Source organism: Dryobates pubescens, chromosome 27 (assembly GCF_014839835.1).
Source record: "Dryobates pubescens isolate bDryPub1 chromosome 27, bDryPub1.pri, whole genome shotgun sequence".
Lineage (NCBI taxonomy): Eukaryota > Metazoa > Chordata > Aves > Piciformes > Picidae > Dryobates > Dryobates pubescens.
In genome coordinates this window covers 4,678,655-4,703,779 of record NC_071638.1, presented here as the reverse complement: position 1 = coordinate 4,703,779, position 25,125 = coordinate 4,678,655, and positions in this window count along the sequence as shown.

The window sequence follows — 25,125 nt, the reverse complement described above, 5'->3', positions numbered from 1 at the left end:
AAAGTGGTGCTTAACCTGCTTCATGGAATTTTATTTTTCTTGCTGCAAGAGCCAATTTATCAGCTTTCCTGCCTGTTGTCTAGCATAAAAATGAGCACAGAAAATATTACTTGAGGATTACGTAGCACAAACAATTTTGGCTCTCCTAGGGTCCTCAGGTAGTTCAGAATACTGGATAAAAGTTCCTCCATTTTCTCACCTAGCTCATCTTCTTCAAACAGCATACCTGGCTCAGGTATTCACATGACCTCCTGTCATGGACAAAATAAAGAAGTTTATTAAACTTGTGTGGTGGGTTGAAGGGCTGATCCTTCCCTTCCCTCCCACCACGGGCAAAAAATGAGACTCAGACAAACGGATTGCCAAAGCGGTGCAAAGTTTAAATGGAAAAGCAGTGAATATTTTACAGAGAACCACAAGCACAGTGACAAAAGAGAGAGATCCCAAAACATACCCAGAAACATCCCAACACTTCCCTCTCCCCACCTGAGGATACACCCAAAACCTCCAGGGCTCTTTCTTCATTCCCTCTTCCACTGTTAGGCTAATCTCAGCTGGCCAGACCAGAAACTGCCCTTCCCCCTGGCCTTGGGCCTAGCCAGGCCCAAGAGGCTGTGAGATGAGTCCCCCCATTACCAGATAGGGACCAATCTCCATAGGAATGGTGAGGGAAGAAAGAGGAAGTGCAGGACCCCACTGATGGTTTTATAAGGGAGCAGGGCATTATGGGATGAAATACATAGCTTCCCGTGTCTACCCCCTGGGCTGACCCTCAGGACAGCGCAGGTGTGACTTGTGTGGTGGCATCAGGGGGGGCACCCAGCCTGAACCACCACAACTTGTCAGTGCGAATCTGCTTTGTCATTAAAACAGAGGGAAGTTACAGTTGCCATTGTAAGAACATTTTCTTTAAATTGCTAACAAAAATATTTTTAGCAATGTATTTTGTTCTTCTTTTTCTCCTATGGTCATTACCAGCATCTGCTGCCAGCTGCGTGCAGTAATTAATGTAAGCAGCTTCTCAGGAGCAAGCAAAACGTTCCAACACACAATGCATGCTACATCTTAACCAACTCTTATCAGAGCTGATGGTTTATTTTTCTTAGAATGACTTGATTAGAAAGACTAAAACAGTCTGTAGTCAATGTAAGGAAGCAAATATCTTCTCCTGCAATTTACGTATTACTCAGCTTCTTGAAGGTTTGTGACAGTTTAGGCTGCACCTTTGAGAAAGTATAGCTGCATGTTTGGGTGTAAAAAGGAAAACAAAAGGAAGATAATGCTAAACTAATTTCATTGGTAGATGAGTGGGATGTAGTTTTATGAGCGTATATTCTGTCTCAGCCTGTCTTCTGTTGGCCAGAATGCATGCATGCTGACCCTGGACTGAAACTGATAAGATAAGCATCTAACTTCTTCACAACTGCTTTGAACTAACTGAACTTCTCCTAGTATTTTTCTCCTTTTTTTCTTCTAATTAACTAGAGAGAGAGGTTGGGGGAAACCCAAGGTGGGATCCTCCACAGGAGGATTTCTGTGTTGCTTCTTTTCTTGTAAATTCTTGTACAATATTGTAAATACTGTATATTTTGTATATATTCATTGCATTTCATTATTGCTTGTAAAATACATCTTCATTTGCTTCTCTGGCTGGGCTTAGCTGAGCTTTTTGTGGGTGTGGTTGGGCTAAACACCACAACAAGCTTGTATCTGATTTTTAAAAGAAAAGTAAAAGCAAATGAAGTTTTTAACAGTCTGCAAAGGTTTTACAGTTAATTACTTGCCCAAATAAACATATTTTATCCATTTTCATGGGGTAAACGTGTCAGCTTGTCATACATGGTGCACTTGCAGAGCAAATTGTTAGTGTTTCCTCACATTTTATTCACTTATTTAACATGCTGTCATGGGTTACATCTAAATCTGCTGCTGTTGCTCAAAACCATCCTGCTTCATGCCAGCTTCAAAATGTAAGTGTGTCAGATTGCATGCAAGGACTCCCTTCTGGGTGTAGCAGGAATCATTTATTGGTACAGAACAAGCAGCTTATGTAGGAAAAATTGAGCAGGCTAAGCAATTCCCTAACATCTTTGCACCCATGTTGCTAATTGAGTTTTCTTCTTTGATATGCAGCTGTCCATTGTTATCTTCATCCCATATCGGGTTGAGCTGGTCTTGCATGGAGGCAAGCATCCTTCTGTCTCACACTTCAGGTTGTTTACTGCAGTCAGCTCCTCTTTACCATCAGGCCATTTTTCCATTGTCAGTGGCCCGTTCCTGTTGTTCTTTCTTGTCCTGAAACCTCCCATAGATACTTTCTGCTTTCCCACAACAGTGCTGTCTAGAGCAAAGTACGATGGGGCTTGATGTTCAGATTATAACGAGAGGCTTCCTGTTCCAGTTGTTACTTTTGAGTTCCAGGTTTTGGGTGTTGGTTCTCTTCCACAGGGGAGACAGCAAGGCAGGTGGGAATTGATTAGTTCCTCTGGTTTCCACTTTATGCTAAGGAGGGTTTTTCCCTTCATTTTGTTGTGCTTTTTCAGCAAATAGGCTAAGCTAATTTAATTGTGCATTATGTTCATAAAATCATAGAATCATAGAATCAATAAGGTTAGAAAAGACCTCAAAGATCATCAAGTCCAACCTGTCACCCAACACCTCATGACTACTAAGCCATGGCACCAAGTGCCACGTCCAATCCCTTCTTGAACACCTCCAGGGATGGTGACTCCACCACCTCCCTGGGCAGCACATTCCAATGGCTAACAACTCTCTCTGTGAAGAACTTTCTCCTCACCTCCAGCCTAAACTTCCTCTGGTGCAGCTTGAGACTGTGTCCTCTTGTTCTGGTGCTGGTTACCTGGGAGACCAAGCCCCTCCTGGCTACAACCACCCTTCAGCTAGTTGTAGAGAGCAGTAAGGTCTCCCCTGAGCCTCCTCTTCTCCAGGCTAAACAATCCCAGCTCCCTCAGCCTCTCCTCATAGGGCTTGTGCTCAAGGCCTCTCCCCAGCCTCATTGCCCTTCTCTGGACACATTCAAGAGTCTCAATGTCCTTCTTAAATTGAGGGGCCCAGAACTGGACACAGGACTCAAGGTGTGGCCTAACCACTGCTGAGTACGGGGGCACAATGACTTCCCTGATACTGCTGGCCACGCTATTTCTGATGCAGGCCAGGATGCCATTGGCCTTCTTGGCAACCTAGGCACACTGCTGGCTCATGTTCAGCCAGCTGTCAATCAGTACCCTCAGGTCCCTTTCTGTTTGGCAGTTCTCCAGCCACTCTGACCCCAGCCTGTAGCTCTGCATGGGGTTGTTTTGGCCAAAGTACAGCACCTGGCACTTGGATTTGTTGAATGCCATCATGTTGGACTCCGCCCATCAGTCCAGCCAGTCAAGGTCCCCCTGGTGAGCCCTTCTAACCTCTAACCAATCAACATCTGCTATCAACCTGGTGTCATCTACAAATTTACAGATGACTGACTCAATCCCCTCTTCCAGATCTTTTAACTTAACTCTTTATCTCAACCTAGTGTTTTCCTCTGTGTGTGTTACTTTTCCCTCACTTGGAGAGAAACAGGCAGGTTAACCCATTCACAGTGCTTTAACCTGTTACACCTGTCAAAAAAACCCCACCAACCCAAAAAACCCCAATAAGAGTATTTCATATGTGCATTTCTTGCAATACTCTCTGATTGCTTTTTCATATTTGATTGTACTTGTCATGTGTTCTAGTATCTTATCTATGCACCCACAACATCAGTTACAAGCTTAAAAAGAAACATTTTAGACACTTCAAGATTTTGCTTTTGTTTTTAATTTATGGAAATTATCTTTTCACCACACAGGAACACAAACCCAAACCAAAACACCCCACAAACAAACACCAAACAAAAACCCCTACCAAAACAAACCAACCGATTGAGCCCTATTAAAATACACAAATTAAAAGGTCATTACAGAATCACAAAATTTCAGGAGCTGGAAGGGACCTCAAAAGGTCATCTAGTCCAACCCCTCAGCCAGAGCAGGATCACCTGCACCAGATCACACGGGAACACATCCAGGCAAGGTTTGAATATGTCCAGAGAGCGAGACTCCACAGCCTCCCTGGGCAGCCTGTGTCCAGTGCTCTGTCACCCTCTCAGAGAAATAAAATTTCCTCATATTTATGTGAAACTTTCTATGCCTCAACTTCCACCCATTGCCCCTTGTGCTGTCATTGGGCACCACTGAGCAGAGCCTGGCTGCATCCTCTCAGGACTCACCCTTTACATATTTATAAACATTGATGAGGTCACATCTCAGTCTCCTCTTCTCCAAGCTCAAGAGCTCCAGCTCCCTCAGTCTCTCCTCATATGGAAGATGTTCCACTCTCTCAATCATCCTTGTGGCTCTGCCCTGGACTCTTTCAAGTAGCTCACTGTCTTTCTTGAACTGAAGGGCCCAGAACTGGACACAATATTCCATATGCAGCCTCACCAGTGCAGAGTAGAGGGATAGGAGAATCTCTCTTGACCTACTGGTAACATCCCTTCTAATCCAGCCTAGAATAGCATTGGCCTTCCTGGCCACAGAAGCACATTGCTGGCTCATGGTCATCCTTCCATCCATCAGGACCCTTGGGTCCCTTTCACCTTCACTGCTCTCCAGCAGGTCCATCCCCAGCCTATACTGGTGCATGGAGTTGTTCCTTCCCAGGTGCAAGACTCTACATTTGCCCTTGTTGAAGCTCATCAAATTTCTCCCTGCCCAGATTTCCAGCCTGTCCAAGTCTCATTGAATGGCAACACAACCTTCTGGTGTGTCAGCCACTCCACCCAGCTTGGTGTCATCAGCAAACTTGCTCACAGCACACTCTGTTCCCTCATCCAGGTCATTGAAAAATGTATTGAACAGTACTGGTCCCAGTACTGATGCCTGAAGGACTCCACTAGACACAGCCCTCAAACTAGACTCCATCCCATTGACCACAACTCTTTGACTCCTTCCCTTCAATCAGTTCACTGTCCACCTCACTACCTGATCATCCAGACCACACTGCCTAAGTTTCAATTGTAAGGATATCACATTATCCTACTAAAATCTATTACATACATGAGTAAAAGTGGACAGACACAGATAAATTACAAGATATGCCTTGTGTTTGCTTTTCAAAATGTCACATTTTAACTGAAGGTCAGATATTTAAAATTGTTGGGGGTTTTTTAATCCATATTTACTTTGACATTGGTATGATTGCAGTAATTAGTTCACCTATTGTTCAATAAGTCAGACTAATTTTTGTTCAATATAATTGAAGGTAAACATCCAAATTATTGGCTTCATTGTCAATACAGACAAGTAAACACACAAGCACTAACTCAAAGAATGCAGATGAATTTTCTGGGTAATATATTTCCATGAATGATTAATCTTCAAAGACTGTGGGACCTAAGATGAGAAATGCTGTATTTAGTGTCACTTGTCTTCAGACTAATTATTCATTGTCTTCTCCTTTCCTATCAATCTCTCAAATCATTGCAATAAGTATTATTAAGATAGCTTTGCTAAGTTGTCATAGATCTAGACACGCTGTGAAAACCAAAGATACCGTTATTTGGAAAGCCTTTCTTAATGTGACCTAGATGTGCTTAAAATTTCTCAGCTGACTGGCATAGAATGTTGATGAGCCACTCATGACCCTGGCACCTTGATTAGTCAGGAAGAAAACAGCAAGAAATACATTCATATGCTATTGAGCACCAAGAGCTGCTATGGGATGACTTCTGCATCCCTGAGTGTCCACAACTGCAGTTCACTAATGAGAAACTTGGCATCTCCAGCCACATGGACTCTTCTTGTAAAACAATCTGAGTACTTATGCTAAAGAAAAAAATAATCAAATTACATCAAATTAAAAACTTGTATTTATCACCAGTTATTTTGTAGAAAACATTGAAATCTTCAGTGAGCATTAGTTATGTGCATCATCATAGAGATGATATTCCGCTGCTAGAATCCTGGAGAGCAGTTGCCTCATTTGGAGAAAGTTTTCTGGTCAGGAATACAGGTTGCAAAGTTTCATATTCTACTTACTAGGATGAGTTTAATCACCTGCAGAAATAAGATGGGAAACAATTGGTTTTGCACAGAAAACTGGTTTTGTACAGGAGTGTGCAGAAAGTTTCTGGAAGAGTTGATGAGTGCAAGCCAATAATGTCATATGATTGCCAGCAGAAATCAAACCATTATTGTAAGGGAATGCATAAGTAGGAGTTTGTATGCAATGTACATGAAGCCTTCTTTCCTCAGGGTCATCAGGCCTCTGTAGGTTCAAAGTTTCATTTCTTTCCATCTCTAAATACTACCACCCATTTTTAAAAAGAAAGATGTAAACAGTACAAATAATTAAAGGAACAGAAAAGCTGGAGAGGAAAAGTTTTCTCACTGGTTCTAGTTCGAGTGAATATGAGCTTACTGGCGGGAAGAACTGTCCTCAAGTACATCAAAGATCACTGTACAGAGGATAATAAAAAACTCTTCCTCTACAGATAAAACAAGCAATGATCTTAAACAGTGAGAGAAATCCTAAGACATGATCACAAAGAGTAAGTTAAAGTTATTACAGTAACCTGGCTTTGAGTACTCACCTCTTTGAAATATTGATGTTCTTTTTGTACATTTAGAAAAAGCCCTACACATGTGAATGTTTGAAAGAAAACACATCAACTCATTCATTATATTTCCATTAGTCTTCTCGAAAGAAGTGGGCATATCTATCACCGCTCTAAGAGGCATGAACTATTTTTCCCTTAAAATGCTTCATTAATCTCATCCCAAAATTCTAATTAGGCACTTTGAAGTGTTTCTAAGTGGCACTTTGAAGTGTTTGAAGGAGATCAGCTACCCTTAAAAAACAATCTTTTTTATTTCTTTTCAGCAGCCCCAGAGGTGAGTGTTATCTCATAGCGACACACATTTTGTGTTGTATCTCACTGCCTAAACAACAAAGTCATTTCATGAATAGATTCATTTTTTAATTTTTTTTTAAATCTTGGTCTCCATTTTGCTTCTACATTCAAAATACATTAACCTAAGCAAGGTGATTTTCCTCCTTTGTATTTCTCATTGTGGTGGTTTGTCCCTGGCTGGGGGCCGGATGTCCACCAAAGCCACTCTATCCCTCCCCTTCTTAGATGGACAGGGGAAACAGAAAATATAACCAATAACTAGACTAGACTAGACTAGACTAGACTGGAACAGAACAGAATAGAATAGAATAGAATAGAATAGAACAGAATAGAATAGAATAGAATAGAATAGAATAGAATAGAATAGAATAGAATAGAATAGAATAGACCAGGTAGGAAAAGACCTTCAAGATCATTGCATCCGACCCATCATACAACACCATCTAATCAACTAAACCATGGCACCAAGCACCCCATCAAGTCTCCTCCTAAACACCCCCAATGATGGCAACTCCACCACCTCCCCAGGCAGCCCATTCCAATGGGGCAAAGGCTCATGAATCAAGATGGAAGCAATTTAATAGGATGAAAAGCCAAAGCAAAGACCACACAAGAGTACAAGAGTACTCAAAGATGTTATTCTCTACTTATCATTAGCAGACAATAATTGTTCTCTTTCTGGGAAGCAGGGCTTCAATAGTTGTAGCAATTGTTCGGGGGGACAGACACCACCAATGGATGTCCCTCACAGTTGCTTCATTCCATTAGTTTTATAGCTGAGCTGACATCATATGGTATGGAATACCCCTTTGGTCAGTTTGGGTCAGATGGCCCAGATGTGTCCCATTCCAAGATCTTGCCCATCCCTGAGTCTGCTGCAGGATGGGGGGAAGCTGGAAAAGCACATCCTTGGTAGTTGGCTCAGCAGTAGCCAAAACACTGGTGTGTTATCAACCCCCAGCTACACCACTGTAAAACACAGCACTGAAAAGATGCCCTGAGGAGAATTAACTTCAAGTCAACCAAACAAAAAATGCTCACAAATAGAATAGAATAGAATAGAATAGAATAGAATAGAATAGAATAGAATAGAATAGAATAGAATAGAATAGAATAGAATAGAATAGAATACTCCAGGTTGGAAGATACCTTTGAGAGCATCAAGTCCAACCTATCATCCAACACTATCTAATCAACTAAACCATGTCACCAGAGCACCCCATCAAGTCTCTTCCTAAACACCTCCAGTGATGGTGACTACACCACCTCCCCAGACAGCCCATTCCAATGGTCAATCACTCTTTCTGTGAAGAACTTCTTACTAACATCCAGCCTAAACCTCCCCCTGGCACAGCTTGAGACTGTGTCCTCTTGTTCTGGTGCTGGTTGCCTGGGAGAAGAGACCAGCCCCTGCCTGTCTACAGCCTTCCTTCAGGTAGTTGTAGAGAGCAATAAGGTCTCCTCTGAGCCTTCCCTTCTCCAGACTAAGCAACCCCAGCTCCCTCAGCCTCTTCTCATAGGGCTTGTGTTCCAAACCCCTCACAAGCTTTGTTGCCCTCCTCTGGACACCTTCCAGCAAGTCAACATCTTTCCTAAACTGAGAGGCCCAGAACTGGACACAAGACTCAAGGTGTGACCTAACCAGTGCCAAGTACAGAGGCACAATGACTTCCCTGCTCCCTGCTGGCCACACCATTCCTGATCCAGGCCAGGATGCCATTGGTCTTCTTGGCTGCCTGGGCACACTTCTGGCTCATGTTTAGCCTACTATCAACCAGTAAGTATCTATTTCCTCTTCAGTGGAATATGACCCTTCATTATTTTGACATGAGCAATATTATAAAAACTAGAGCATATCTCACAAGTTTACATGGGCTGCCCCGACTCTCTCAGCAGCAGCAAGGTATTTTGTCAATAATGCACAACATGAACAACAACAGTTACAACAGTAACAAGCAGCTATCTTTTCTGCCACAAGACAGGGTGTTGCATCTTGTTACATTAGCTTCACAAAAACTTAACTGCCCGCTCACTGATCTCCAAGGAGCCTGGATCAGTGGAGAAGAATAGCATACCTCTTTCATTTGGTATCCCTGAATGGACCTCTGTAGTGATTCACAGCTTGCTTTTAACAACCTAACGCTGACAGTTTATTAACCTGGCTTGAATAGTGCTTCATTCTGGCAGTGTGATAAAATTCCTTTGGTAATTCAAACATCAGCCTTTTCTACTGCATTATAATTTACAAATTGATGACTACTCTGGATTTTTGGTGGAAGAGAAAGTTGCAAATATTTTGTCAGTATTCTGTCATTTCTTCCCCATTTGCTTCTGTGTAAGCATGTTTTATTCTGTAACTTACAATGGAGTATAAATTGTTCTTTGTACAAAAACTACACTGGAATAAAGAGTATGCTGTAATGATTCAATTTCCAATCTATGCTTTGTCCTCCTAGAAACAGATGCAAGTCTCTTTGCACTTACACAACATTAACTGCAAACAAAGGGTACAATTTCAGCTTCCATTTTTTTCCTTTATTTTTTTTTCTTTTTCACATGTTCAGAATTTATATTCTGACAGTTTATATCAAGAAACTTTCTCTAGACAATATTAAATTTATGGATAGCCTAATTAATACCATATTAAGTGGCCCAAACTAGCACTTTGTAGCAGCTGGGCAGGAAAAAAAAATGCCTAGACATGATTTCCTTCAATGAATGAGACCAGCATGACAAATTCACATCTCACTTGACAGCCTTAAAGTGCAATAGCAGAAGTTCAGCCTCCCTCAGACAATCTTAAGATAAGGTTGTATTATCACTCTTCTCAATTTTCTTTTGATAGTTTTCCTATTAGTAGTTCCTTTTAAACAGATATAAAATCACTGAACATACAATATAACCAAATGACCAATTAGATTAGAAGCAGTAAAACTTTAATATAACATTCTAGTTTGAAAAGGATCAAACAGAGACTCATTAAAATTCAGAGATTAAAGTTTGAGGGAAAAGATTAGAAAAAAATTAGTATTCCCCATGGTAGTCTAATTATTTTTCCCCCCACCTACGGTGGAGTTAAAAAAGATCATTCATCCAGTAGATAATACATGAAGGTGAGAAACAGAAAAAGTGAGAAATACAAAGCCAGAATGCTAGAAATATTACAATTAAAAGGAGGAGCATCAAGGGATAGCTTGCTTTTTTATTTTAAGGAAACACTTCATACAAGATCTTGTCACAGTTTAACCCCAGCTGGCAACTAAGCACTACACAGACGTTTGCTTACTCCTCCCCTCCTCCCTGTACCCTGTAGGGGTTGAACTCAATGATCTCTGCAGGTCCCTTCCAACCTCTCTAATGTGCTGTGATACTGTGTGATACCTCCTTCCCCACCATGGACTGAGATAAAACAGTCTGCAAAACTAAAGAGAGAAATAAAACTCAAGAAAGACAAATAATGCACAAAGTAATTGCATACCACCTCTGATCTTTGCCCAGAAAGTCCCTGAACAGTGATCACTCCTCCTGGATCATGGTGCCCTTTAGTATGGAATATCCTTTTTGCTAGTTCAGGTCAGCTGTCCTAGTTCTGCTGCCCCTAGCTTCTTATGCACCTCTTTTCCATCAGAAACTGAAAAGTCCTTGGCTTAGTATAAGTGCTACTTAGCAACAACTAAAATACCAGCCTGCTGTCAAGAATATTTTCAAACTTTATCCAAAATACAGCACTGTACCAGCTACTAAAAACAAAATCCTTTCCCACCCAAAGCCAAAGCAAATCTGAACTTACAACATGACCTGAGCATCTTGTGTTGTCATAAAGGACCTTCGGCTTGCATGCATCTCAGTGGGAACTCAGGTTTTCAGCTATCCTGAAGAAAAGCTCAGAATTTGGCAGAAATAGTTACGTACTGTGAACATTCAGGTATAAAACTTTTGAGGAGAGTAACAGCAGCCATCTTGAAGTTCTTTGAAAAACTACAAAACAAACTGGTTTGAGGTCCCATCCAGAGACTGCAAAGGTAAGGATCTTCACTGCAAATCCTTAAAAGACCATATGTCTCCCACTCATAATCAGGAAGTTTGTTCAATATAAAAGAAGCTTTGGAGCAAAGAGAATCACAAGAAAACAAAGTAACAGCAGTCCCAAGAGCATGTCCACTTCCACAGTGCTTTGGGTAAAAGTTCTGCACTTCAACTAAATAAACATTCCATCTCCAAAGAGTACCCACCCATTTCTTCCAATAGCAACATCAAACTAATGGTCTGTTATGGAATTCAACCAAGAGCCAGGGTCAAATTTTCATCTCAGGTATGTTCATCTTCAGTCTAACGAGAAAATGAATGAAAGATGTGCCTTGACTCTCTCAAAATTTCTCTCAACTTCCACTGTATGCCATCTCCTGTCACCACTCCACCATCTTTGTGCTAATGGCAAACATTTTATGTTTGTCTCTGATCATTGAAGTGATTACATGATACAACTGAAACTCATGCATGGGTTAATATTCTTTATTACTAAATAAAACATTTAATTTCCATTAAAGTGTGAGACAAAGTTATACAGCAAGACATAATTCAGGCTTTATTTATGAACATAGTTGCAACTTACCTTAAACCTTCTTAGTAAAGCAGAACTAAGAGTCAGTAAGCAATATGTGAGAAAAACTGAAATGAACCATCTCTTTCAACAGTACTTTCATATAGAATATTAGTTTTATGTAGATGCAATCTTTCAAACATTCCCTAAGTCATTTTGGTAAATGCAATAAGCTAACACATAGATTATCATAGAATCATAGAATCAATAAGGTTAGAAAGACCTCAAAGATCATCAAGTCCAACCTGTCATCCAACACCTCACGACTACTAAATCATGGCACCAAGTGCCATGTCCAATTCTCTTTTGAACACCTCCAGGGATGGTGACTCCACCACCACCCTGGGCAGCACATTCCAATGGCTAACAACTCTCTCTGTGAAGAACTTTCTCCCCACCTCGAGTCTAAACTTCTACTGGCACACCTTGAGACTGTGTCCTCTTGTTCTGGTGCTGGTTGCCTGGGAGAAGAGACCAACCCCTTCCTGGCTACAACCTCCCTTTCAGGTAGTCGTAGACAGCAAGGAGGTCTCCCCTGAGCATCCTCTTCTCCAGGCTAAACAACCCCATCTCCCTCAACCTCTCCTTGTAGGGCTTGTGCTCGAGGCCTCTCCCCAGCCTCGTTGCCCTTATTCAGATCAGCATCAAACCTCAGCCAGAATTTATGATCAAAATGTTATGTTGTTTATACCATGCAGCTCTTGTGCTATCAAGACAACAAATACCAAAATAAACCTTGGGGTTTTTTTTTGTTTCGGATCAGAACCATTCATGGGATTATATTTGTAAGTTCTGTTCCCTACTACACCCTATGCAAATACAAATATTTTTTTGTGTAAGGAAAACATAATAAAAATCTGTGAGGTATGTCATCATACCTGCAATTCCTTCATATAAATCAAATAAGGTTTGTCAGCTCCAAGTATTCCCTCACTGATTGTTCATTTTTAGCATATATAACATTTTTGTCAATGAACAATATCATCTTCCAACTACATTATGACTTAGGTATTCCACTTGCTCTGTTTCTTCTCATCCAGGTTTACTATTACCTACCACTTTGCTTAACTGTTGCAAGAATAGATATAGAGTTCTAGAGGAATGAAGTGGAACAAAAATGATGTGGACAATCGTGTCTCATTGTTGCTTAGTTCTGTGTTAAATCAAAATTCCACCACCTACATTGGTTCACATTTTCCCTTAACAGTGAGTCCAGTGGACAGTGCAGCCTGATCACTGCTAACTGTTTTGTGCCATTGCTGATCACATAACTATCAGTTCCAGTCCGTGTCACAAGCACAACCGGTGATCAGAGCTCTAATAATTGTGAAATGAGGTAAGAACTCTCAGCAGAGACCTCCTGTAAAACATGAACTCCTATCAAAGAATTGCATGTTCCAAGTTTTCTTTTCGAATCTAACAGGTAGTCCTGGTTTCCAAGTAAAAGCAACCAGACCATATTGGATTTTCAAGTACCAGCCTGATATTCAAAGTCTACCTTCAGGGCTCAAAGGAAAAGCTTGTTGTTCGAGTAAATCATTCAGAGGAGGAAAATGGCTACAACTATGGAAAAATACAACTGTGGAAATTAATTTCATTCCTTTGAGCAGCTGGAATATTTTGGCACTGAGGTCCATCCCAGTTTAGTCTGAGCATATTTATTTGCAGTTAATTTGCTTTTCTGGAATGATGAACACGTGGGATTAAAATTAGGCTTCATTGCTTCTTCACCTTTCATGAAGGAAAGCACCACCCTGCTGTCAGCAAATAAAGACAAGACATATGCAAACTGTAAGCTGACATTGTGTACATACTATACATATATAACAGAAGCCCCAGAAAAATTACTATACCTCACTGTGTCTGAAAGCCCTAAGAAAGTAAGCAGGTTATAAAGATGCTGATAGAGTGTACCATGGAACAAGCTTTCCAGGCAACATATTTATTGCTTGGTAGTGTTCAAACTTCGACAGAGTTTGAAGCACAGTAGACATACAGCCATACTAGAAGCATACAGGGCTGAACTCAGCCTGGCCTAATGACTGTGACTGAGGCAGCTTTTCCTGAGGTGAATGAGACCTGCTTTCTCAGTACACATGAATCATTTAGGCTATACTGTCTTTCAGATTACTTGCTGCTGCCAAATAAATTACATCCAGAATACTCTGTATTTATTTCACCAAGCCTGACAGTTCCACAGCTTATTATTGTTGTATGAGCTTGGTGCAACCCTGATTTTTACTGTTCTAGAAAAAGGTACTACAAATGTATCTTTTTGGTGTTGAGATTTAAATTGTTATCTTCTTAGCTCACTTATTTGCAATTTATATGTATTTGTACAGATTAACTCCAAACAAAAAGGTATATTCATTTCCCTTGGCTTTAACCCCCCTGTTTGTCTGAATTATTTATTACAAATAAGCACATACATATATTAAATATGGACATATATATGTAAGGCCAGCTAAAATGATCACCCACTCTGACTGTTTAGGGTGGAAGCCTGTTAGTGAAGAATACATACATAGGTATGTACATCTATGCATATAGATCCTTTTGCTTCCTAGCTTTACACTGTTCAGTAGTTGGCCCTGGTTGCCCTAGTCTTCCAGCTGCTTCACATACATGTTCAACCATGCGTTGCACCAGCAGCTGGTACAGATGTAAGGCCCTTCCAGTAGCCCACCCCAAACCCCATGGTTTCACCATTATCTGGCTTGAAGTGCACCAGTGATGGCACATTGACATAAATACCTACACAAAATTCACACATATTCTGGTCTCTCTAGTTGCTCCCACCACAGGCACAAAAGCCTCTGAGATCCCTGGTCCTATTCCAGCTGCTGCACTCAAATCCACAGGCACACACAGGAACAGAGGTATAAATGGAATTTAATGAAAAGACAGAAGAGACTGTGGGGATCAGGAACAGGGAATGACCAGACATGCTTGCTGACCAGGAACTTGCCTGTACACATCTGGTTCTTTTCAATCCCTTCTTCCCATGCATGTAGCTCCCCAGTCCGCCCCTTTCTCTATGCCTTTGGTCCCCGCTCTAAATATCCCAGAATAAGTCTGGATCAATACCAAAAAGTTCTTCCTTGTGTCCCTTACTGAATGTCATGTCCCCTGGGGTAGTAATTCCCCTCTTCAATCTGTAAAGTGACCAAAGGAGACTCTTGCTGGCTGGGTTTGGTAGATGTTATCCCAGGGCCCTGGTCTGAGGGTCTCCTGGAACTGCCAGGGAAGAAGCCACGTGGGGGGCTCCCTTTGCTCTGATGAAGTTGTTTGGGTATCTCTGCAGTCATTGTTCCTCTGAGCCCATTTGGAGTGGAGGAAATGAGCTTTTGATTATATAAACCAGAAAAATGCAAACAAATTAAACATGAATTGCAATGAAACCAGCATGAATGCTCATAATTTGGTGAAAAAATATGTCAAATTACCTACTAGCTCACATCTACCAATACCGAGCTCTAAGACAAGTAATGAATAATTATTTCTTTATTAATCTGAATTTCCTGAGAATTAATAATTCTAGGCAGCTGAAAGTTTTTATAGGCAAGTTAACTGAGTAAAAACATATATATATGAAGTGATGTCAGGAAACTGGTAGGGAGGTATGGTAAGATTAATTGCATGTAACATATTCATGAAAATTAAGGGCACAAAATATGTTTCTAAGGAAGGTAAATCAAGACTGTTGCCACATCTACTTAATAACCTGTGTACTAGGACATGGTTTAGATGAATGCAAGCAGAAATCTTAGAGAAGGGGATATTTCACTTGCTGAGTTTGTACCTAAGCAAGTAAGCTCTTATAAGAAGAAAACCAACTGTTCATCCACTGCCACATCTGCTTTTAAGGGAGAGGAAGAAATAGCTGATATCTCTTGTTCTGGTATGTTTCAAAGTACTCTAAAATTTAAGCAGTTTAGGGGAGTAAGGTGAAAAAATGTCTTGTTTATGCATAAGAGTTGTGTGAGCACAGCAATGTGCGAAGAACCAAATAAAGACTCTTCATGACCATGCGCATGTCCATAAAAAATCCATAGACAAAGCAAGGACAAAACAATTATTTACTCTCACGCTCTGATGGAGTTTTAATGATACTTTCAAAGTGTCTTAGAGGCTATGCCCTGGAAGACAGCTATTTATTTCACTAAAAATATCCTCATAATAAACAGTCTTTTTGGGTGGTCCTCTAGAAAGAGTGACAAAGGAGGAAATAGTCTCGGAGACAGCTACATTTGCCTCCAAGTCAGTAGTGTCACAGTGTTATTGGTAGGGTCTGAAAGCTTGCCAGTCTACTCCTTTAGCTCTTCATATTGTCTAGTTTGATAGGGGATTTTAATCACATATGTTTGGCATCTTAGAAACTCCAAATTCACTTTAAAGATGTGAAAAGTAATTACCATGTATTGTGTGGCACCCAAAAATAATAGATAAGAAAGAGCTTGAAAACAGTTCTTGACATGCTTATATTGCACATTTATCACAGACTTAACGCTTGAAACACTATAAACCAATTAATCAAATAAAAAGTTTAATTTCCTGTATCTATTTTTCACCAGATTCTGGGATGTTTGTCTTGCTAAGAGTATTTTAAAATAGAATCATAGAATCAATAAGGCTGGAAAAGACCTCAAAGATCATCAAGTCCAACCTGTCACCCAACACCTCATGACTACTAAACCATGGCACCAAGTGCCACATCCAGTCCCCTCTTGAACACTTCCAGGGATGGTGACTCCACCACCTCCCTGGGCAGCACATTCCAATGGCCAACAGCTCTCTCTGTGAAGAACTTTCTCCTCACCTCCAGCCTAACCCCCCCTGGTGCAGCTTGAGACTGTGTCCTCTTGTTCTGGTACTGGTTGCCTAGGAGAAGAGACCAACCCCTTCCTGGCTACAACCTCTCTTCAGGTAGTTGTAGACAGCAATAAGGTCTCCCTTGAGCCTCCTCTTCTCCAGGCTAAACAACCCCATCTCCCTCAGCCTCTCCTCATAGGGCTTGTGCTCAAGGCCTCTCCCCAGCCTTGTTGCCCTTCTCTGGACAAGTTCAAGAGTCTCATTGTCCTTCTTAAATTGAGGGGCCCAGAACTGGACACGGTCCACAAGGCCTAGTGTAACCAGTGCAGAGTACAGGGGCACAATGACTTCCCTGCTCCTGCTGGCCACACTGTTCTTGATGCAGGCCAGGATGCCATTGGCCTTCCTGTTCACCTGGGCACACTGCTGGTTCATGTTCAGCCAGCTTTCAATCAATGTCTGGCTAACGTGTTATGCTAACTTTAATCAATCAACATGCAGAGGATGCTGGGTTATGTGATTGCCCAGCTTCTATATGTTTTATGTTGTCCTTGGTGTAAGAATCCTTTCAGCAAATTGTTGATCAAATCTGCAAAGTCAGTTTTCCTAATTTGCACACATTAGCAATGGGTTGTCTTTACATTTGGCCAGCATCCATTCACAAACAACATGAGGTTACTAGCATCAAAACACACATTTAAAGCAATACAAAATTTTGTGAGATTTTTCTAACTTAAAAAGAGGAGTAGAAAAATTCAATGAACAGGCAAAATTACATGACTGAGTGGCTCCCAAAGATGCACCTTCTCTCAGTAAGGACAAATAATTTTCTACACAAATAAAGAATAGTAAGCAAGGAACAACTCTCAGACATAGTACATGTTCTTTCAAATGGCTATATCTTCACTGGAGGCTGTTTGGAAAGTAATTAGCCCCATGTTTTGCTGTTTCAAAATTATCTTATGAATAGGGATGAACTATAAATGCAAAAGTAACAGTTATGATATACACAACTGACGATTAACTGTACCTTTTCTATCTTTGGATCTCTGTGTTTGCATGCTCACTGAAAGAGCTTTAAACTAGATTTGAAGAGGGAAGAGCACAAACCCAGGCTTGCTAGAAATAACACACCAGTGCTGGAAGGATGATGTAATAACAAAGTTTTTTTGATCTGCTGTTTCAGTAGAGGTAAGGAATGAAGCCCTTAACAGACCAAGCAGCTAACAGAAGTACAAGTCCTGAGTATATTCCTTGCAGCATCCCTACATCAAAGCCCTAGCCAGAAGTATCTAACTGACAGAAGTATCTAACTGACAAGCAGCCCCAACTGAAGCCATTCCTAACCCAAGTCTCTTTCAGTATCACTAACGTTGGAAGAGACTTCAAAGATCATCGAGTCCAACCTGTCACCACAGACCTCATGACTAGAGTAGGGAGGACACTACGGCCCACTGCAGGCTTGAACTCACAACGTTCCCATTAGGGGTCTTATGTGCTACCAACCCCTAACCCAAGGTCCTTGAGAAACCCTAAACAAAGTGCCTGTTGCTCAGAGTGGCTGTTTTTCACACTCTTTCTTATGGACCCCTTAACCAGTAAAACCTAACCACATATATAAAGTAAAATCTTTTCCCAGTGAGAAGTGCCAGCATGTCAAGGAGGTGGATTCTGCAGCATGTTCCAACCAAAGGGTTCCAATGTGAGGATGTTGCCCTTGGCACACATGGAATGTTATTGTCTTGCTCTATTCAGGGTCCTAAGGAATTGGTCAGCTAAAGAATCAGGCACTCCACACATGCCCAGCAGCTGCTCTCAGAACAGTGGCTGCAACACTTTTCATTTGCCTCTCTCCTGGCAGCCCCTCGTGTCCAGAAACCATTGCTGTCCTCAACTGCCAAGCAGATGAGACACTTGGAGTTGTCACTTCCCATTTCCTGGTCTCTTCTCACAGGCAACCTGTGACAGAACAAGAGGACACAGTCTCAAGCTGTGCTAGGGAAGGTTTAGGCTGGATGTTAGGAAGAAGTTCTTCCCAGCAAGAGAGATTGGCCATTGGGATGTGCTGCCAGGGAGGTGATGGAGTCACCATCCCTGGAGGTGTTTAGGAAGAGCCTGGATGAGGCACTTGGTGCCATGGTTTAGTTGATTAGATGGTGTGGGGTGATAGGTTGGACTCAATGCTCTCCAAGGTCTTTTCCAACCTGGTTAATTCTGTATTCTGAACATAAACTCTTCCCCCCCGCCAAGTTCTGGCCAAAGCTTACTGTTCAGCCAGGACAATCATCATCGCTGATGGCTCATCTTTCATTGTATGGGGATGGTCTGCACCTGTGCCTTTGAGAGTTCCTTCTTGAACAATGTCCAGCCTTCCTGGACTACTTTGCCGTTTAGGACTGCCTCCCAAGGGACTCTGTTGACCAGCCTTTCAATCAGACCAAAGTCTGCCCACTGAAAGTCTAAGTAGTATTGTGCTAACCTTCCTCCTGACTTCTCCAAGGATCAAAAAACTCCATATTATTCCATCCTTTGTTTCAGGTATTGCTAAAGAAAAACAACAGCTGCCTCACATTTCCATTTTACCTAGCATTTTTCATGTAACTGTTTGAGTACTTGACATTCCATAACTAAGAAATAAACATCTGAGCATGTAAGACTAAGCAGTTCAGACATCTCAGAAGAAAATATTTGTTAAAAAAGAAATTCTAAAAATATTTAAATGCCTCAATTTGAAAGGCTTTTTTTTATCAACTCTTGACAATTTAATATTACATCTATGGTGCAAGAGGGGAAACAATATCAGATCGAAACACTTTGGTGGAAACCTTCACCTGAATTAAATGAAACTAAAATTGGAATTTTTAAAATTATCTTGATAACATTGAAGTGTTTTGTTTTTTTTATAACACTGCTAATAGTTATGCTTCCATTTCTCATTTTTGACAAAATGTGCTTTTTCTGTCAGGATAGTTTTCTGTCGAGCTCTTATGGTGCTTCCTAGCATATGTACAAGCAAATAACAGAATATACACACACATGAATAAAAATACCTGAGCCAAACAATGACTGCAGTGAAATGAATAAGTCTATCCTGCCTGGAGTGAAATAGCTTGCTGCCACATGATGCCAGCAGGAAAGATATTCTTCTTTTGTGAGACTGCATAGCAAATACTAAGTTTGCTACATGCCTCCCTGTTAGTCCAACCAGTCTTCATTGTGTGATTATATTACTTGGCTATGAAGCCAAATAATAATAACATGCTTTAAAATGCATGTATTGTATTCCCTACTGTTATAAATTACTCAGCATTTACTGCTACAATATTGTCATGGAAATTTCACAAACCTGCTTCTGAATTTAGTTAACATTGCTGCAGAAATTAGTCCTGAAGTGCTAGAGATTTCTACAACCCTGATGATAGTCTGAATGCAAATGTAATAGATGCCTTTCTTCACCCAGCTGTTACCTTTAAGCACTTGACATTATGTCAGTAATGAGAATCATATCTGAAATAAGAACTTCTATCACTTTCACAGAATGATAGGAAAAGCATGATGAGAGAGTCTCAAGGCTAAGATACCAGAAAATGTTAAATTTTTTTTCCCTTTTGCTCAGTCAATTAACATACAACCCTTTCTTGCCTAAAGAGAACCAGCAGGATGATTAAAAAGGTTTCTGGAGGCAGCTTGCTGCTGACTTATAAAAAAGCAAGTGACCACCTGAACCAGTAGCCTAGTCTGCTAAGCCCAGTCTCAGGCCTCTGGCAGTGGAAAACACTAGTTACTTCAGAGTCAAGGAAAAAAAAGATTTTGGTCATGTCAATAGAATAGAATAGAATAGAATAGAATAGAATAGAATAGAATAGAATAGAATAGAGTAGGAGTAGGAGTAGGAGTAGAATAGAATAGAACAGAATAGAATTAACCAGGTTGGAAAAGACCTTCAAGATCATCGAGTCCACCCTATTATCCAACACTGTCTAATCAACCAAACCATAGCACCAAGTGCCTCATCCAGTCCCTTCTTAAACACCTCCAGTGATGGTGATCCACCACCTCCCTGGGCAGCACATTCCAATGGCAAATCACTCTTTCTGTAAAGAACTTCATCCAGCCTAAACCTCCCCTGGCACAGCCTGAGACTGTGTCCTCTTGTTCTGCTGCTGGTTGCCTGGGAGATGAGACCAACCCCCACCTGGCTATAACCTCCCTTCAGGTATTTGTAGAGAGCAATAAGGTCTCCCTTGAGCCTCCTCTTCTCCAGGCTAAGCAACCCCACCTCCCTCAGTCTCTCCTCACAGGGCTTGTGCTCCAAAGCCCTCCCCAGCTTTATTGCCCTTCTCTGGACACGTTCCAGCAAGTCAACATCTTTCCTAAACTGAGGGGCCCAGAACTGCACTATCAAAGCTGCAATCATTGATTCAAGTTCATTTTAAGGAAGTTGCTTTATGAGCCCATTTGTCTCTAGGATCTAGAAGAGGTGACATCGAAATATCCTGCCCTGCTTCCCTCGCACCTTGTACAGGTAGAGACCAACAGGAATAAAGGAGTGACAGGAAATACTGGTGTATTACACTGAGAAATTGTATATAATACGGAGATTTCAAATTCAAGTGTGTGTTTTGATCTCAATTTGACTGCAACCTAGCAGTACACTTCAGCTTGTGTCTCACCGTATCTTTTATTGATAGTGTCTTCACACAGAGAATTCCTCAAAATGAATGCATAAATAAATCCATTATTGTTAACAACTTATCACTGATGAATGTGCTCTGGTTAATCTGCTGTCATATTTGATCTTGGTGGGAGGTCACCGAGTACCACAGCTTCTGCCATCTGAACTCTCCTCTATGAAGGAGGACGTGGCCTTTTTTTTGTAAGACATATCTGGGCCACCTTGAAGTTGGAAGGCTTACTCCATAGAAACAGAGAAACCTACTTCTCTAGTTTAATAAGTTGAAGAGCAGAAGATTATCACTTAAAATGAAAATTTAAAAAATAATTCAGATGATTCTTTATTAATAAACTTGTATTCATCTAATGCTTCAGCATGTGGCTAGCCAGCTGTAGCTATTCTTGAAGCAGACATTGCATTGTATTTAACCAGAATTTGAAACTATCACCTTATGTTATGTAGTATAGACTGCTTTCCTGAAAAGAAATATCTGAAGTGCTGAGATAACATTCCCCTCCTGTAACATTTCACTAACATCTATGTAGATAGCCATAGTCATCTATTGCTCTTCTGGTAAATTTAGTTGCCTCCTTAAATCTCCCTCCAAGCTCAACACTCAATTTCCTTTCAGTGACCTGGAGGCTGGAAAGACAAATAGCATATTTATATTCTTACACTTGGAGATTTATATGGAGATTGTGTAGACTCTTTGCAGTAAGGTATTTATCCTGATTCTATGACATTTCTTAGATAACAAGTTGTATTACCTGTTCTGTATCTGAATGTTTCCTGAAACAGGCTTGATTTCAGATATTTTATTATTTTCAAGATTGCCTGTTGTCTCAGGATCGCCATTCTTCAGCTGACATGCTAGCTCATTTAGATCTGGGGTTGGTGTGAAATTCTATGCACTGAATCTTAAGTGGAAAGTACTTTATCTTTTTCTCATCCACTAAGCATTGTGAATGGGATTTGTCTGTTCTAATAAAGCAGCAGAAGTTAGATGACTTGAGTTTGATGCAGATATGTAGGCTCCCATCCTTTATGGCCAGTATCTTTTAGTCAGCGATTCAAGTCAAATCAATTAATCTCTCCATGTCTCTACTTTTCTCCATTGAAAACAGTAATTAACTTAGAGATGTATTTTTAACTCGTGCATCTACAACTGGATCGGATCAATACATATGTACGCACTGCGGTCTCACATGGTGGTACTGCTGCTTTTGTAAACATACATTAGTTTGAACACAGCTACTTGCAGCAGTATAGTTATGACAAGGCATTCAATACAAGCTGTAAAATTTTTATTCATTTGTTTCAGTTGCTGAAGCATGTATTGTAGCATGCAACATGGCTACAAATACCTAGTTGAATGCTGGCCGTATACAAACTGCAGCCATTGCAGAAATTCTCAAAGATACAGCCTGTTACACTTCCATAGATTTACAGTTCATCACATATCTTTTAAATTCATCCTGCTGAGTCTGAGAGAAGCAAGAGAAGTAATTTCCATGCTAATGAAAAATAGCTTTCTTTAGTTCAGGGAATATCTTAGGATATGGATTCTCTGGTTAACCGGGAATCACAGCAGAGGAAGTCATTGCAACAGAGACTCTTGTCTATTTGGTCCTTGGATATTCTTTGAGACAATCTAAAATGGAAATTGATATAAATCTCTAGAGATCTTTCAGTCTGAAATGGATGGCTACCAATATTGAGTCTCCTAGAAAATTGCATCCTAACCTTTAACTCAGCAGTGGAGTTTTTAGATAAACATTAACAAGAGAAACCCTGAAGAATTTTCTGGCGAACCTTTTCCCAAGTGAAACTCAGTGAAATACTACAGCTTTAAGTTTCCATGTCACCTTTTTCTAGGAAAAATAGTCAGTCTCTTAGAGACTGGCTCTTTTTTCTACATACAATTAAGGAAGCCATCTTTCAAAAGAAATGTGATTTAGTAAAAAAATAAGTTTGTCTTAATAGTAGAATGAAGCAATCTTGAAATGCAATTACAAGCATGTCAGAAACCACTAATACAAATATATAGATGTCTATATTTGCAGTCTTGCCTACTATTTCTAGTTATTATTATTATCATTATTATCACCATTACTATCATCATTATCATTATCATTGCCACTACTATTTTGTACTTATCAAGCCTCATTTATCTGGTGACCTCAAGGAGGTTTCAAAGTATCACTTTAGCATACTAGAGTTCTCTATATAATAACACTGTAAAAACATAGTTATGCTGAAGGAAATATAATAACAGTGAACTCCATTTATTAGAAGGGGAAAATGAGTTTATAATAAACCAATTAATATGTGTGAGGTTAGATATGCTAATTGTACCTGGAACTGAATACACTATAAACACTGCAATGACTATACAACCACGACTCTGGTAATAACCTTGGTTTTCACATGGCAGCAAAGAGCCCTTTTGATTCTTCCACTGTAATTTCTTCCTACCTAATCCAGATTTCAGTTGTGGCATAAAGAGGCTGAGAAATACAGTAGTGAAGTCACTGTACCAATTTAGACAAATCGTACATCCTAATGTTATTGAGAGAATTACATATGTTGTTTTTAATACAAAACATATACATATAGAAAAATATTGATTCAGATTTTAAATCATTAGTGTCTTCCCTTATTTGGATGCATTAATTAAATCTAATATGCTATAAATTTTAAAACATCTTAAATAGCTCTGTCTATTATATAGATTTTACAATTACTCAGTTACTATTAGCAACAAATCTCATTTAAAACCATAACAACCTCCTTAATAAGTATTAAGAAACTAAATTCAATTGAAATCTCAGCAAAAAGTCATGAATCTCTGACACATCTTCTAATGTAGAAATCTCATGCTTTAAGCCCAGCCAGCAACTAAGCACCACTCAGCCAATCCCTCACTTCCCCTCAGTGAGAAGGGAAAGGGAAAAGTGAGAAAACTCAGGAGTTGAGATAAAAACAGCTGAACACATAAAGCAAAACACATGCATGCAAGAAAAAATAATCAAGCAATTAATTCTCTGCTTCCTATCAACAGGCAGGTGTGCAGCCACCTCCAGGAAAGCAGGGCTGTACCACATGTAATAGTTACATGGGAAGGCAAAAATCATCACCCTGAATGTCACTCCTTCCTTCTTCCTCTGGCTATTAATGCTGAGCATGACATCATATGGTATAGTATATAATTCTGATCAGTTAGGATCAGAAACCATACTCCAGGTAAGGTCTCACCAGAGCAGACTGGCAGAATCTCTCAATCTGCTGGCTACGCTTGTTTTGATGCAGTCCAGGATGCAATTTGCCTTGTGGGCTGCAAGTGTGCATTGTTGGCTTGTGTCCAGCTTCTCATCCACTAGTACTCCCAAGTCCTTTCCCACAAGTCTGTTTTCCATCACGTCCTCCCCCAGCCTGTATCAATAATGGGGATTGTTTCAACTCAGGTGCACAGCATTGCGCTTGGCTTTGTTCACCTCAAGAACTTTGATAAGTAGTCTGAATTTTAACCAGACTTATTTTCTTCTCTACCTCCTTGCATTTTGGTAATCCATACTTTCCATTACCAAGGCACAAAAGTGGAGAAGGGAGTAAACTTCTTTTTTGTAGGCCCAAGAGAGAGAATTTCTTCCTGTATTCTTCTAAGAAGGGTTCCACTGAGACTGTCTGTTCATACACCCCACTGGGTTGCCAGCCTACTATGTGTATCCAAAACAGAGATCCTATTCCTTTCATTTTCCAGGCCTGCTTCCAAAAGCAGGCCTGGAAATCCTGAAGACTGCAGAGGCCAATGTAATATAATTACATATAGTGACTTGAAATTCTCTCTCACCTCAGTAAGGGTGAGTTTTACTATTGTGCTGCCATCATAAAGAAGTCACAGTGGAGCTGGAAGTGAACACCTTGCTCTTTGAGATGCCTTGTTTCCTGCAAATTCTATATAATTTACTGCTTTCATTAGCCTTCTCTGAAATCCTACTATTAAATTGAAGTGATACTATAAAAATGTGGGACTCAGCACCTATCCAGCTCATAGCATCACTGCATAGAACAGGATTAGGCCATTTT